The 13222-nt window shown below is 34.6% G+C and overlaps 1 protein-coding gene across 4 annotated transcripts in view; it reads right to left on the reverse strand.

Annotated features, from left to right (window-relative positions):
* ANKRD28 (ankyrin repeat domain 28) overlaps positions 1–13222 on the reverse strand; it is a 196541-nt gene that overhangs the window by 121986 nt on the left and 61333 nt on the right. The gene's annotated exons all lie outside the window — the stretch shown is intronic.

The raw sequence follows: 13222 nt of genomic DNA on the forward strand, positions 1-13222 counted from the left end.
TTTTTAATATACCAGATGCATTTATTTTCAAAAATGCAAAAAAGTTTAAGCAAAGAAATTTAAAATTTACAATTTCTGTTGTTGAATTTAATCAATCATGTCATATTTCAAAGGGAAAAAACAAAAATTTCATAATGTAAAAATCCTAGCTCTAAGCTTCTGTGGATCATCTGAATTTCACTGAAGAAATTAAATAATTCCACCTTCCCACCTGGAAATGGAATAAAGCCTTAAATCCGTTAAATAGCGGCATAAAACTATTGTTTAATGCCCTAAGTATTCATTTTCTCTATGTCAAAAAGGCACGAGGTAACATAAAAAAGTCAGATGTTTCTTCCTCTATAAAATTAATTTCCCCAAAGCTACAAGGAAGTGTCAAAAACAACCAATCTATTGTAAGCTTTCCCTTCTTTCTCTATTAAGCATGCGAGTTATTTTCTAACAGAAAAATTACAAATACTATGGTTTCCCTTCAATTTTTGTTCTTTCTCCTATCAACTAGCATTTTTTTTAATTAAGGAACATAATAGCTATTTTTGAACATTTACGATGTGCTAATAAGTGTTGTACATTCTCATTTAAAACTCACAATAACCTTGCTATGTTTCCATATAATAGACGGAAAAAACTGACTCAAAAATTAAGTATTTTATCCAGTCATACAAATTACTAAACTTGTGTCTAATTCCAAACACATGCTCTTTCTTTCTAATCTATTCTGCTTCCACTGAGTGTACGCACTTGTGCACACACCCCCACCCCACTACTCTCTCAAGATCTTTGCAACCTATACTAGATTGTCAAAGTAATCTTAAAAAACAGGTAACCTATAATGGCTATGAAAAGTTAAGGTAACAAAGAATATACTATTTATTGTCATAATACTCCTAAACAAGTTATTTTTAAATGGGTATTTCAGGGCTAGTGTTATCTCATGTGTTTAAGCTAATTTACTTACCAAAACACAAAAAGAAAAAAAAAAAATCCGCATGATATGGATAATATAAGAAATGCCAGAATTTAAGAACAAAAACCATTAAATATCAATCTATTAAAGAACCTGTAATCCTAACATAATTGTACCAAGGTACTGAAATATGCTAACAATTTGCAGAGTTGTATTTTAAAGTAAGCAAAATGGTTTTAAGCCAAATTAAAGACATGCAAATATTTTTGCATACAAAATGATGTTAACTATCTCCACATGACTAACTCAAAAATATCATCTTGATATATGAAATATGTAAAAATTAAATCACTGTGGTGACAATATCCTATATTCTGTCTTCAGGGGTTTTTTGCACCCCAAACAAAATCTCTTTTTATACAGACAATTTTAACTCGTTCCAAAGTATTCAGTGTGTAAGTTCAGCTACTTAGACTTAAGCAGGTACATCCTATTTCTTGTTCTAGGTCAACTTCCATACTTAGGTCTTTCCCAGCCAGAGAACAAGCTCTTTGAAGGCAGAGACTATGTTTACACACACACACACACACACACACACACACACACACACACACACACACACACACAGTTTCCTTCTACTTTCTCCCACTTGTAAACAATTTCAATGAAATTAATTCTATTATGTCACAAGACTCTGGAATAGAGTGGTAAAATTATAAAGACAACAGGGGATTCATGTGTATATATTAAGAGTGTGTGTATATATATATATACACTTACTTTAATCCAAAAACACAAGAGGCATTAAGGTGTAGAAGTTGAGCAACTTAAAATGCAGAAGTTGACAGGATATAAACCAATGATACAGGATGACAGCTAAAATTAAGGCCTCAGGAGGTCAGCCTACCTGGAATTCAAATTCTGATTCCATTATTTATTAGTTCTGTCCTTGGGCAAGCTACTTAAATGCCCTGGGCCTAAATGTCTTTGCACTTATAAAATAAGAATAATAGTCTTCAGAGATTTTTACCTAGGAGAAATACAATAATAGCACAGTGATTGAGAATGTAGGCTTTGTAGCCAAACTGCCTGTGTTCTCATCCAGTTTCTGCACTAACAAACCTAACCGTGACCTTGAGCAAGTTACTTAATCTCGGTCTCACTTCAACATCTAATAAAGAACATTAACAGAATCTACTTCATAGTGTTATTCAGAGTGAAGTTTAAAATAAAATGTAGATAATCTTATTATTATGGATATTTAGGGGAGTAGAATGATTTCCCATGTGAAGGTAGTGAGGAGAGGACTACTGTCGATTTCTCCCCCTACTGGTGAGATGATTCAGACTAATGTCTAGAGATCTCATTCAGTTGCTAAGTACACTCCCCTCACCCTACCCTTTCCAGGCTTCTGGAGAGACTGCTAGAAGCTTGTCTTAACACTGGAATAACCAAACAAGAATTAAGTAAGCATTACGGAGGGGAGGAAGGAGTAAACTTAGGCAAGAAGTAGGATTATGGGTTTTGCCATTCTTGAACATTCACTGTACTTTACAGTCTACGGAAAGAGAACTGGCCCATGAGGTGCCTAGCTGGCTCAGTCAGTACAGCACAAGACTCTTCATCTCACAGTGGTGAGTTCAAGTCCCACGTTGAGCATGGAGCCTACTTAAAAAAAAAAATGTAAAAAAAAAAAAAAATTCATTAGGGTGCCTGGGTGGCTCAGTCGGTTAAGTGTCCGACTTAGGCTCAAGTCACGTGAGTTCGAGCCCCGCATGGGGCTCTGTATTGACAGCTCTGAGCCTGGAGCCTACTTCTGGTTCTGTGTCTCCCTCTCTCTCTGCCCCTCCCCCACTCGTGTGCTCTGTCTCTTGAAAATGAATAAACGTTAAAAAAAAAAATTCCTGGCCCATGATATCCAATATAATCAAAGGAAGATGAAAAAACTGAGATAATTGCTGCACTATTTTTTATTATTTAAGTTAACAGCACCATATAGCACTGTTTTAAATCTTCTACTGAATGAGACAGACCCCTAATACAAGGAATTCACATCTTAAAGAAAAAACAAAACAAAACAGGTAAGTAACTATTTAAAACATTAGGAATGTACAAAGTATTTATGATAAAAAATTACTGACAAAGATAGTGCAAACTTAAGTTCAACAATTTTTTTTTCAATTGAACAATGGTAAGGGGATGTGGTTTTTATCTTGAGGCATTTACTCTTTAAGCCAAATTAAGTTTTTAATAAGCCAATAAATTACAATTCTGACTTCATAATCCTTCCATTCTTTATACTAAATTGTATCCTATCAACAGCTTACTCCTACTCTTCACAGAATCACATAATGGAAAGCTGGTTTAAACCTTTGTTTAACGATAAAATATTTTAACATCGCAAAAGATTTTTTTTTGGTTCCTAATTTTGTTACACCAAAAGTTTTTCGGACACATGTGATTTTTTCTTTCTGCATACAGATTCAATCCAAAGTTATCTTATCTCTTGAAAATCTGTGACCTCCATATTGATTATCATCGAATAGGAATTTTACTCAGGGTGGATAGAGCAGAGCACGCTAGTGTCTTAGTATTGAAAAATAAAAAGCTTGTGGTGAAAGATGGTAAGAAATGGATTTAAACCATGTTTCAGAAACATTTCTCATAGTTCAAGAATCCTGAACAATCTTCTTGAGCTAGGCCTCATCTGTCCATGTATTTTAGAAAAATCCTATGAACAGATTTTAAAAGAAAATGGGGGAGAAGGAGGGGGGAAAAATCTTAAATAGCTCTTGTTAGGTTATTGGTTAGCTTCCTCAGTATTAGTACAGCCACTGAAAAAATAACATTACGTATTTAAAAAGTGATGAATTCAAGATCCTTATAATACATGCAAATTAACTCTCTACATGTAATATATTTACAAACTAGACCACTTTTTAAATGTTTACCCAACCATACTTCCAAAATGGCTGACAACCAATGTTATCCAATGATCTCAAGTGGTTTGACCCCACTGGTATATTATAATGGTATAATGAATTGTTACCCCTTCCATTAATACTATCATATACTGCATATTGTTAACATATATTAATGTTACCTATTATTACTCTGATGTGTTCTACTACGACCTATCTATATTCTGCATCCATTCTTCCCATATTCCATTTGCCCAGAAGACTTAATTTTTAGGTAAGTACAGGGCCTCCTAGAACAATGTCTATACTTCTCAGCCTAGAAGCCTGAGACTTCTAGGCTAGAAGCCACAAGACAAAGTTGTGACCAGCATTTTAAGTAGAGGTGTTATGTGGCTTCCAGAAAACTGCCTATTCCTACAAGGACAAATGGTATATCCACCCTGCTTCCTGGAACATGGATGACTCACCACCATCTTAAACCAAATAAGGACCAGAGTCTAGGGTGATGGAACAGTGTATTAGAGGGGATCTGGGTCCCTGAGGACTTTGTGGGACAAAACTGCCATAAAAGCCCTAGACTGCCCACTTCCCAACTCTTAGGTTACAAAGAGAAGTTCCACCTTGTATAAGTCTTTGTGATTTTTGAGTCTCTTTACTCAGAGCTGAAACTAACACTAAGTGGTACTCTTCCTCTTCCTCCAATCATCAATCAGTGATCCATACTCCAGTACAGTATAGCTACTTAAATTTTCAAAAATTAAAATGGATTATAAACATTAGCTGCAACAAACTGAAATAGAAATAACTAACCAGAAAACAGCTCAAAAAACAAATCCACTATATTAATCCGTGGAGGGAGAAGGAAACATATTTATCACAAATATTTTCATTGAATCCTCAATCACGTCTTGTGGATACTATTATCCAATTTATATACGGAAAGTAGAGGCTCAGTAACATCCAGTCAGACAATGACTCATCCATTCATCTGTATTTATTCATCATCTACTATGTGTCAGGCTTTCTGCTAGGCTAAGGAAACAAAATTATGAATAAACAGTCAATCCTTATTCTAATGGAGCTTACATACAAATAAATATTATATACTGCAAACTGCAATAAAGTGTAGAAGGAAAAAATTTCTTGGAAAAAAACTAGGTCCACATGGCTGCAGTAAGCAACTATGAGCAACTATGAGGAGCAGATGTAGTTGGGAGAAACAGTTAAACTCAGATTATACAGAACTTTGTAAGCCAAGTTATAAAGTTTGTATTTCCTAAGTGATTGAAAAGTCATTAGAAATTTTTAAGCTAGGCAGTCATGATGATTTGCTTTAAAAAGCTTATGTGGCTTCAGTGTAGAGAACAAATTTGAGGAGAAAAAGGAAGTCAGAGGACTAGTTGAAATAATCCAGGAGACTGTTGAAATAATCCAAAGAGTGGGTAATCTGAACTAGGATGCTGGGCATGTAAATGCAGAGACTGAGATATATTTTAGAAATAGGATTTATAGGACATGCTAATAGACCGGATTTAGGGGTGAGGGAGAAGATGGTAACCACAAACAACTCCTAGGTGTTTTATGCAAGCAACTAGTGCTTGCAAGACTTTAAGCAATCTAGGCCTTCTTCAGTTTCCAAAGGTATTAAAATGAGTAATAAGACTTGTTCTATCATATCTAAGGACCCTTCAAGCTCTAAGTTGGTTCCAATCTTAATCCAAAATATGTATCTTAACATCTACTCTCATGATTTGAAAACAAAGTGTTAACAATCCTGAACCTGTCTAAATTCAAAGAGGAGTATAAAAAAGTTCCTAAAGGATGGTAAGATTGGGTTCCATATTACCCAAGATTCAGTACATTGAAATAATCTAAAAAATGTTTGGCAAAAATACCTTAATCTAAAACATTCAAAATTACAATAGCAACTAATTCAACAAATATTTCCTATTAATATTTCCACTCTACTATACACACACCAAGAGATTATGAAATGTCATATATCATCTCCACATTCAAAGGCCTTACGCAACCTAATGATTTTTTGGCTATGACACCAAAAGCACAGGCAACAAAGGCAAACAGAAACAAAAGGGACTACATCAAACTAAAAAGCTTCTGCATGGCAAAGGAAACTATCAACAAAATAAAAAGACAATCAATGGAATGGGAGAAAATATCTTATCTGTAACCATATATATCCAATAATAAATTAATATTCAAACTATATAAGGAACGCATACAACTCAATAGCAAAAAACATATAAATAACCTTATTTTTTTTAATGGGCAAAAAACCTAAATAAATATTTTTCTAAAGAAGGCCATACAAATGTCCACAGGTACATGAAAGGGCACTCTTGTGCTGATAAGGATGTGGAGAAAAGGGAACCCTTGCACACTGTTGGTTGAATGTAAATTGGTACAACCACCATCAAAAACAGTATGGCACTTCCTCAAAAAGTTAAATATAAAACTACTATCAGATCCTGCAATCTCACTTCTGGGTATACATCCAAAAAAAATGAAATCAGTATCTCAAAGAGACATCTACCCTCCCATGTTCATTGCAACATTATTCACAAAGACAAGATATGGAAACAACCTAAGTGTCTGTCAAAGGATGAATGGATAAAAAAAAAAAAAAATGTGGTGTATGTATACACAACGGAGTATTATTCAGCCATAAAAATCAAAGAAATTCTGCTATTTCCTACAACATGGATGAACACAGAGGACATTTATGCTAATAAAATAAGCATAAATAAGCCAGACACAAAAAAACAAATACTGTATGATTCCTCTTACTTGAACTCCTAGAAACAGAGAGTCGAATGGTGGCTGCCAGGGGCTTGAAGGTAGAGATGGGGAAACTCTGGTCAAAGAGTACAAACTTTCAGTTTTAAGAATAGTAACTTTGGGAGATCTATACATACAGCTACAGTTAACAATACTGTACTGTATACTTCAAATCTACTGAGAGTATATCTTGTGTTCTTACCACAAAAGAAACAAAAAAGGTAACTATGAGAGGTGACAGATGTATTAATAAACATACTTTTAGCTTGATAGTAGTAACCATTTCACAATGGATATGTATTTCAAATTATCACATTGTACACCTTAAGTAATACAATTTTTACTTGTCAATTATACCTCAGTAAAGCAGGGGGGGAAAAGACCTTATATAGTCTAAATGAGGTACACAAGAAAAATTAACCAGTACAAGAACACAAGTGATAGTAAAAAGTAGTGTAAAAAGTAGTATATACAGAGACCTAAATATGAAGTATAAGACAAACCTGCTACTAATAAAGTCATTGGTAAGAGTATAGCATATTAACAATTGTAATTGGTACATAAAGATATCTTCTAATTGTCCATTCTCTTAAAAAAATGATGGCTTTTATGAAACTGTTCATAAACTTCACTGTTGCTACTTTTTCCTCTGATTTATTGGAAGGGTGCTTTCTCAAACCAACAGTCAACTAGCTAGAATATCTAACCAAAACCTCCTCTTGACGATTACATTTCTAAGAAAATCGTTCAAACCATTTTATTTGTTAGTTTTATTTAACATTAATACTATTTACAGGGGCTTCTGGGTGGCCCAGTCAGTTAAGCACTGGCTCTTGATTTCAGCTCAGGTCATGATCTCACGGTTGGGGAGATCAAGCCCTGCAATGGGCTCTGTGCTGACAGCTGACAGCACAGATTCTCTGCCTAGGATTCTCTCTCCCTCTCTCTCTGCCCCTCCCCACTAGTGTGCACATTCTCTCTCTCCCTCCCTATAAATACATAAATAAACATTTAAAAAAAAACTATTTACAATGCCAGACTAATAGTTTAGTTACTCAGAGAGTAGACAAGTGCCAAACAGAAATAAAAAATAAGCCACATACTTTAAAATTTTCTAGTAAATACATTTTAAAATGGTGAAAATTAATAATAGCAGTATTTCATGTAATTAAATAGATCCCAAATATTATCATTTCAGCTTGTAATCAATATAGTTATTGGATATTTTACATTTTTTATTACCTTCAAAATTTGTTGCATATTTTATACTTAAAGCATATCTCAATATGAACATTAAATTTTCATTGGAAATAATAGATCTGTATTTAGAGATAAAAAAATTTACAGTTGAGAATGTAAATACATGTGCCTGAGTTGTTACAATCATATATATATATATATTTTAACATTTACTCATTTTTTGAGAGACAGAGCATGAGTGGGGAAAGGGCAGAGAAAGAGACACAGAATCTGAAGCAGGCTCCAAGCTCTGAGCTGTCAGCCACCCAGGCACCCCACAAACATATTTTTTAAGTTCCAGTAACTAAATCATGTATTCTTAAAATTTAGATTAAACTAAATCAAGAATTCAGTTCCTCAGTTACATTAGCCAGCCATATCTGCCTAGTGACTATCATATTACACAACACTGGTTTAGACCTATAAAGACTAACTTTTTAAAAGTTTAACTGTTCTAGACAGAAACCTAAAATATGCTACCTACATCACTGTCTTACAGAAAAGAACATCGATTTTTATGATGGCTCGGAGTCAATAATATGAACATACACTGTTATTGTTAGACTGCTTCATAGTAAAATAATCACAACAGCCTTAGTTGACTGTTCCTAAATATTTCTGTCATAACTTGAATGGTTCACTAGTTCTCTTTCTTTTCCCCTTTGTTTCTTCCCTAAAAACACATACATCTCTCTAATTTTTCACAGTATTAGCCCTGGCTTGAAGGCAACAACATTATTTTCATATGAAACAAAGTACATGAACTTCTTAAGGTCCCATTTTCTTCAGTATTCAAAGGTCTCTTCACATACACTAGGGTTCCATACAGAATTCATAAGTTGAAGTTAACAAAAGTTGACTAGCTATCTGTCAGCACATTACTTCATTTCTTTAGGCACCTTTGTTTTGCTGTTGAAGCAAATGAAATTGACCAAGTTGTTTTCAGTTCTGGCATTTTATAACTTTATGTCCCTTTTCTGATAAGAATAGGTTGATTCATGATGAAAGGAAGGTACCAAAAGTAGTGGTAGTGACCATCGATTAGATTTCTTCAATAAAATTCGCTCTGAGAAAAGAATAAGTTGGGTAATATTTAACCCAAAAAGGGCTAAGGGGAAAAAAGGCAAAGATCAAGATAAACACGTAGAAGGCTAAAGAACTTGATTTTCAAAAAAGAACTAACCAATCAAAAGATATGGTACGACTGAATGGATTTTAAAAATCCAAGATCCAGGGCTCCTGGGTGGCTCAAGTTGGTTAAGTGTCCGACTCTTAATTTCGGCTCAGGTCATGATCTCACAGTTTGTGAGTTTGAGCCCTGTATCAGGCTCTGTGCTGTCAGCTTGGGATTCTGTCTCCCTCTTCCTCTCTTCCTCTCTTCCTCTCTCTCTCTCTCTCTCTCTCTCTCTCTCTCTCTCTCTCTCCCTCCCTCCCTCCCTCCCTCCCCCCCCCCCATAAATAAATAAACATTAAAAAAAAAAGATCCAACTCTATGTGGTCTACAAGAGACTAACTTTAGATTTAAGGGCACATGTAGGCTGAAAGTGAAGGGATGGAAAAGGTATTCCATGTAAATGGTAACAAAAAAAAGAACAGCGTGGCTAAACTTCATCAGACAAAATAGACTCTAAGTCAAAAAGTGTCAAATGGGACAAAGGACTCTATATAATGACAAAACTAGGAAGAGAAATACACACACCCAACATTAGAGCATCTAAATAGATTTAGCAAACACTGACAGAACTAAAGGGAAAACTTGACAGCAATATAATAATAATAGTAGCAGACTTCAATATCCCATTTTCAATAATGGATAGAACATATGACAGGTAATCAGCAAGAAAATAGTTGGCTTGAACAGTATAGACCAAATGGGCTTAACAGAACATTCCACCCAACAGTAGCAGAATACACATTGTTCTCAGGCACACAAAGAGCGTTCTCCAGGATAAGTTGACATCTTAGGTCACAAAACAAATTTCAACAATTTTAAGAAGAAATCATACCAAGTATCTTTTCTGACCAAAACAGAATGAAACTAACAATCCATAGCAAAAGGAATACTGGAAAAATAATGTGTGGAAATTAAAATAACACACTCTTGAAAAACCAACAGATCAAAGAAGAAATCAAAAGGCAAGTTAGAAATATCTCAGTATCTTGAGACAAAAACAGAAACAAAACATACCAAAACTTATGGGATGTAAAAAAGGCAGTACTAAGAGGGAAGTTTATTTTGATAAACACCTATATTAAAAAATAAAGACCTCAATGTCAGGCACAGAGTTGGCACTAAACTTAGGTCTCTGGAATTTTATTCCAGATTTCTGGGGTCATTTCATTCACCCATACTTTCATTCATTTCTTCATTCAATAAACACTTATTGAACAACTATTACACACAAAATAAAGATAACATTATAGTTAAAAGTGCCAACTTTGAAACCATATTGCATAAGTTATCATTCAGATGATACTTTGCAGGAAAAGAAAAAAGTCAAACAATGGGAAGTAGAAAGAGCAAAAAGTAAACCTCTCCTTTTCTACCAATATTTTTTAGCTGTGTGACCTTTATTAAGTCATATAGCCTCTTTGTATCTGTTTCCCCAAATTTAAGCGAGAATAATGATGGAGCCTCATAAGATTGTTGAGAACACATGAAAGGGGCTTAAAACATCTTGTACTATAAAAATGGTAGCTACTAAAAAAAAAAGAAAAGAAAGACCTCAAATAACCTAACTTTACACCTGAAGGAGCTAGAAAAAGCAGCAGCTAAACCCAAAGTTAGCAGAAGGAAGAAAATAATGATTAGAGCAGAACTAAATGAGATAAGGGGAAAAAAACTGGATTGGTTATTTGAAAATATTAAATTGTCAAAACTTTAGCTAGACTAGGAAAAACAGGGAACTCAAATGAAACCAAAAGTGAAAAAGGAGATGAGACATTATAACTGATGCCACAGGAAAGGAGGGGAAGGGGCGGAGGGGTGGGTGGGAAGGATAAGGGATTACTATGAACAATTATAATGCCAAGAAATTGAGTAACCTAAAATAAATGGATGAATTCCTAGAAACATACAACCTACCAAAGACTGAATCATGAATAGAAAAAGACTGAATCAGTAATCAAACACCTCCAACAATGAAAAGCTCAGGACCAAATGGCATTACTGGTGAATTATACCAAACATTTAAATAATTAATGCCAATCCTTCTCAAACTCTTCCAAAAAAATTGAAAAGGAACACTTCTGAACTCATTTTATGGGCCAGAATCACCCCGATACCAAACCAGACAAAGACACTACAAAAAAAGAAAATTATAAGCGAAAACAGAATTCCTGACAAACATAGATACAAAAAGTGTCAACGAAACACTAGCAAACCAAATTCAACATTACATTAAAAACATCCTATGCCATGACAAAGTGGGACTTATGCCTGACATGAAATCATGGTTCATCATACAAAAATGAGTTAACACACGGTATTAACAGAATGAAGGATTAAAAAAATGACACAATCACCTCAATAGATACAGAAAAAAAACATTTGAAAAAATTCAACACCTTTTCATGATAAAAACTTGCAACACACTAGGAATAGAAGGAAAGTACCTTAACATAATACAGACAATATATGAGAAGTCCACAAATTCAGTGGTGAAAAACTGAAAGCTTTTCCTCTAAGATCAGAAACATGGCAAAGATGCGCTCTCTCATTACTTCTATTTAACATAGTACTGAATTTTCTAGCCAGACCAATTAGGCAAGAAAAAGAAATAAATGGCATCCAAATCAGAAAGAAAGAAGTATTCTGTGTGTAGAAGACATAAACTTTGTACAAAACCCTTTAGATTGCACACAAAAAAACCTTAGAATTAATTAATTCAGTAAAGGTGCAGGATACAAATATTAACCAAATCAGTTGCATTTCTATACACTAAGAATAAACTCTCTGAAAAGGAAATTAAGAAAATAATCTCATTTACAATAGCATCATAAACAATAAGATAACTGGTAATAAACTTGACTAGAAAAGTAAAAGACTTGTACATTAAAAAATTACAAAACATGGATGAAAAAATTAAAATGACATAAACAAAAAGATATCCTGTGTTCATAGATTAGAAGACAGTATCGTCAAAAAAGAAAAGATTAAAAATGGGGAATAACTAAAAAACAAACAACAAAAAAAGAATAACTGGGGAAGGAAGATCTCACAGATACAGAAAAAAGGGGGTTGTAGTATGGAGGTGGAAAATTACCTTGAGTTATGAAGAGAAGATCTTTGTCTTCTGAAGCAAGAAGGAAGGGTTGATGTAGGTAAGGTAAGTGGAAGTGAAAGTATAAAGTTGAAAAGGAATAAGTGTGAATGTTTAGCAGCTGAAAGTAATGGGTCATGAGGTCTAGGCTGGATAATAATAAAAATACAGAAGTGCAGGTAGTTTCAGTACAAGAAACAAATTGTGGGATGTGCTTAGTGGAGTATATGGTTAGAGCCAAGCGGAGAGTATCGCTGGTGTGGAAGTTGGTACACTGGGAAGTATGATATTCAAAATGTCATCCACAAAGAAATGAAATCATGTAGATAACTGATATAACTCTGACCCAGATGTAGAACTGCAGAGTGAGATTTGACAGACAATAGCAACAAAAAACAGGAGTCACCTAGCCAGATGGCATGTGCTTCAAAAGATTTTTTATAGATAGGTAGACTTGTAACATTCAATAGCTGTAGTGGACGACTAGAAGAATGCTGACGCCGCTCCCCTCCCTCCTACACACACACACACACACACACACACACACACACACACACACACACACACTCTCACACTCACATTCCCAAGATATACCGGCTATGAGCAGAGGAACAATAATACTTAAGCAGACCTCTGGAGAAGAATGTACTTATGAAAACACAGTTTCAATTAAGACAGGAAACGGAATGGACTTCCTGAAAAGAGTAGAGATTCAAGAGTTATACATGAGACGTTAAGGTCTAAATCAATATTTAAATGACTGTTTTTAGATTTGAGTCCTCATGGCTCGTGAGCTGAGCCCCACATCGGGCACTGTGCTGACAGCTCAGAGCCTGGAGCCTGCTTCAGATTCTCCCACTTGCTCCGCCCCTCCCCCACTCGTGCTGTCTCTCCCCCGCCTCCCAAAAATAAACATTAAAAAAATTTTAGATTTGAGTCTTAAAAGAAACAATTATTTCCTTCAAAAAGTATGCAAGCAAAAAATTTAACAAGACGAATATAACAATTTAGGTAGTTTTCTAGAGTACACTCAGTATGCTAAAAGTAACAGAGAAAGGGGAGGAAACCATTCTGTTGTCAAGTATGTAGTACTG

The sequence above is a fragment of the Panthera tigris genome, chromosome C2 (assembly GCF_018350195.1).
Source record: "Panthera tigris isolate Pti1 chromosome C2, P.tigris_Pti1_mat1.1, whole genome shotgun sequence".
Taxonomy (NCBI): domain Eukaryota; kingdom Metazoa; phylum Chordata; class Mammalia; order Carnivora; family Felidae; genus Panthera; species Panthera tigris.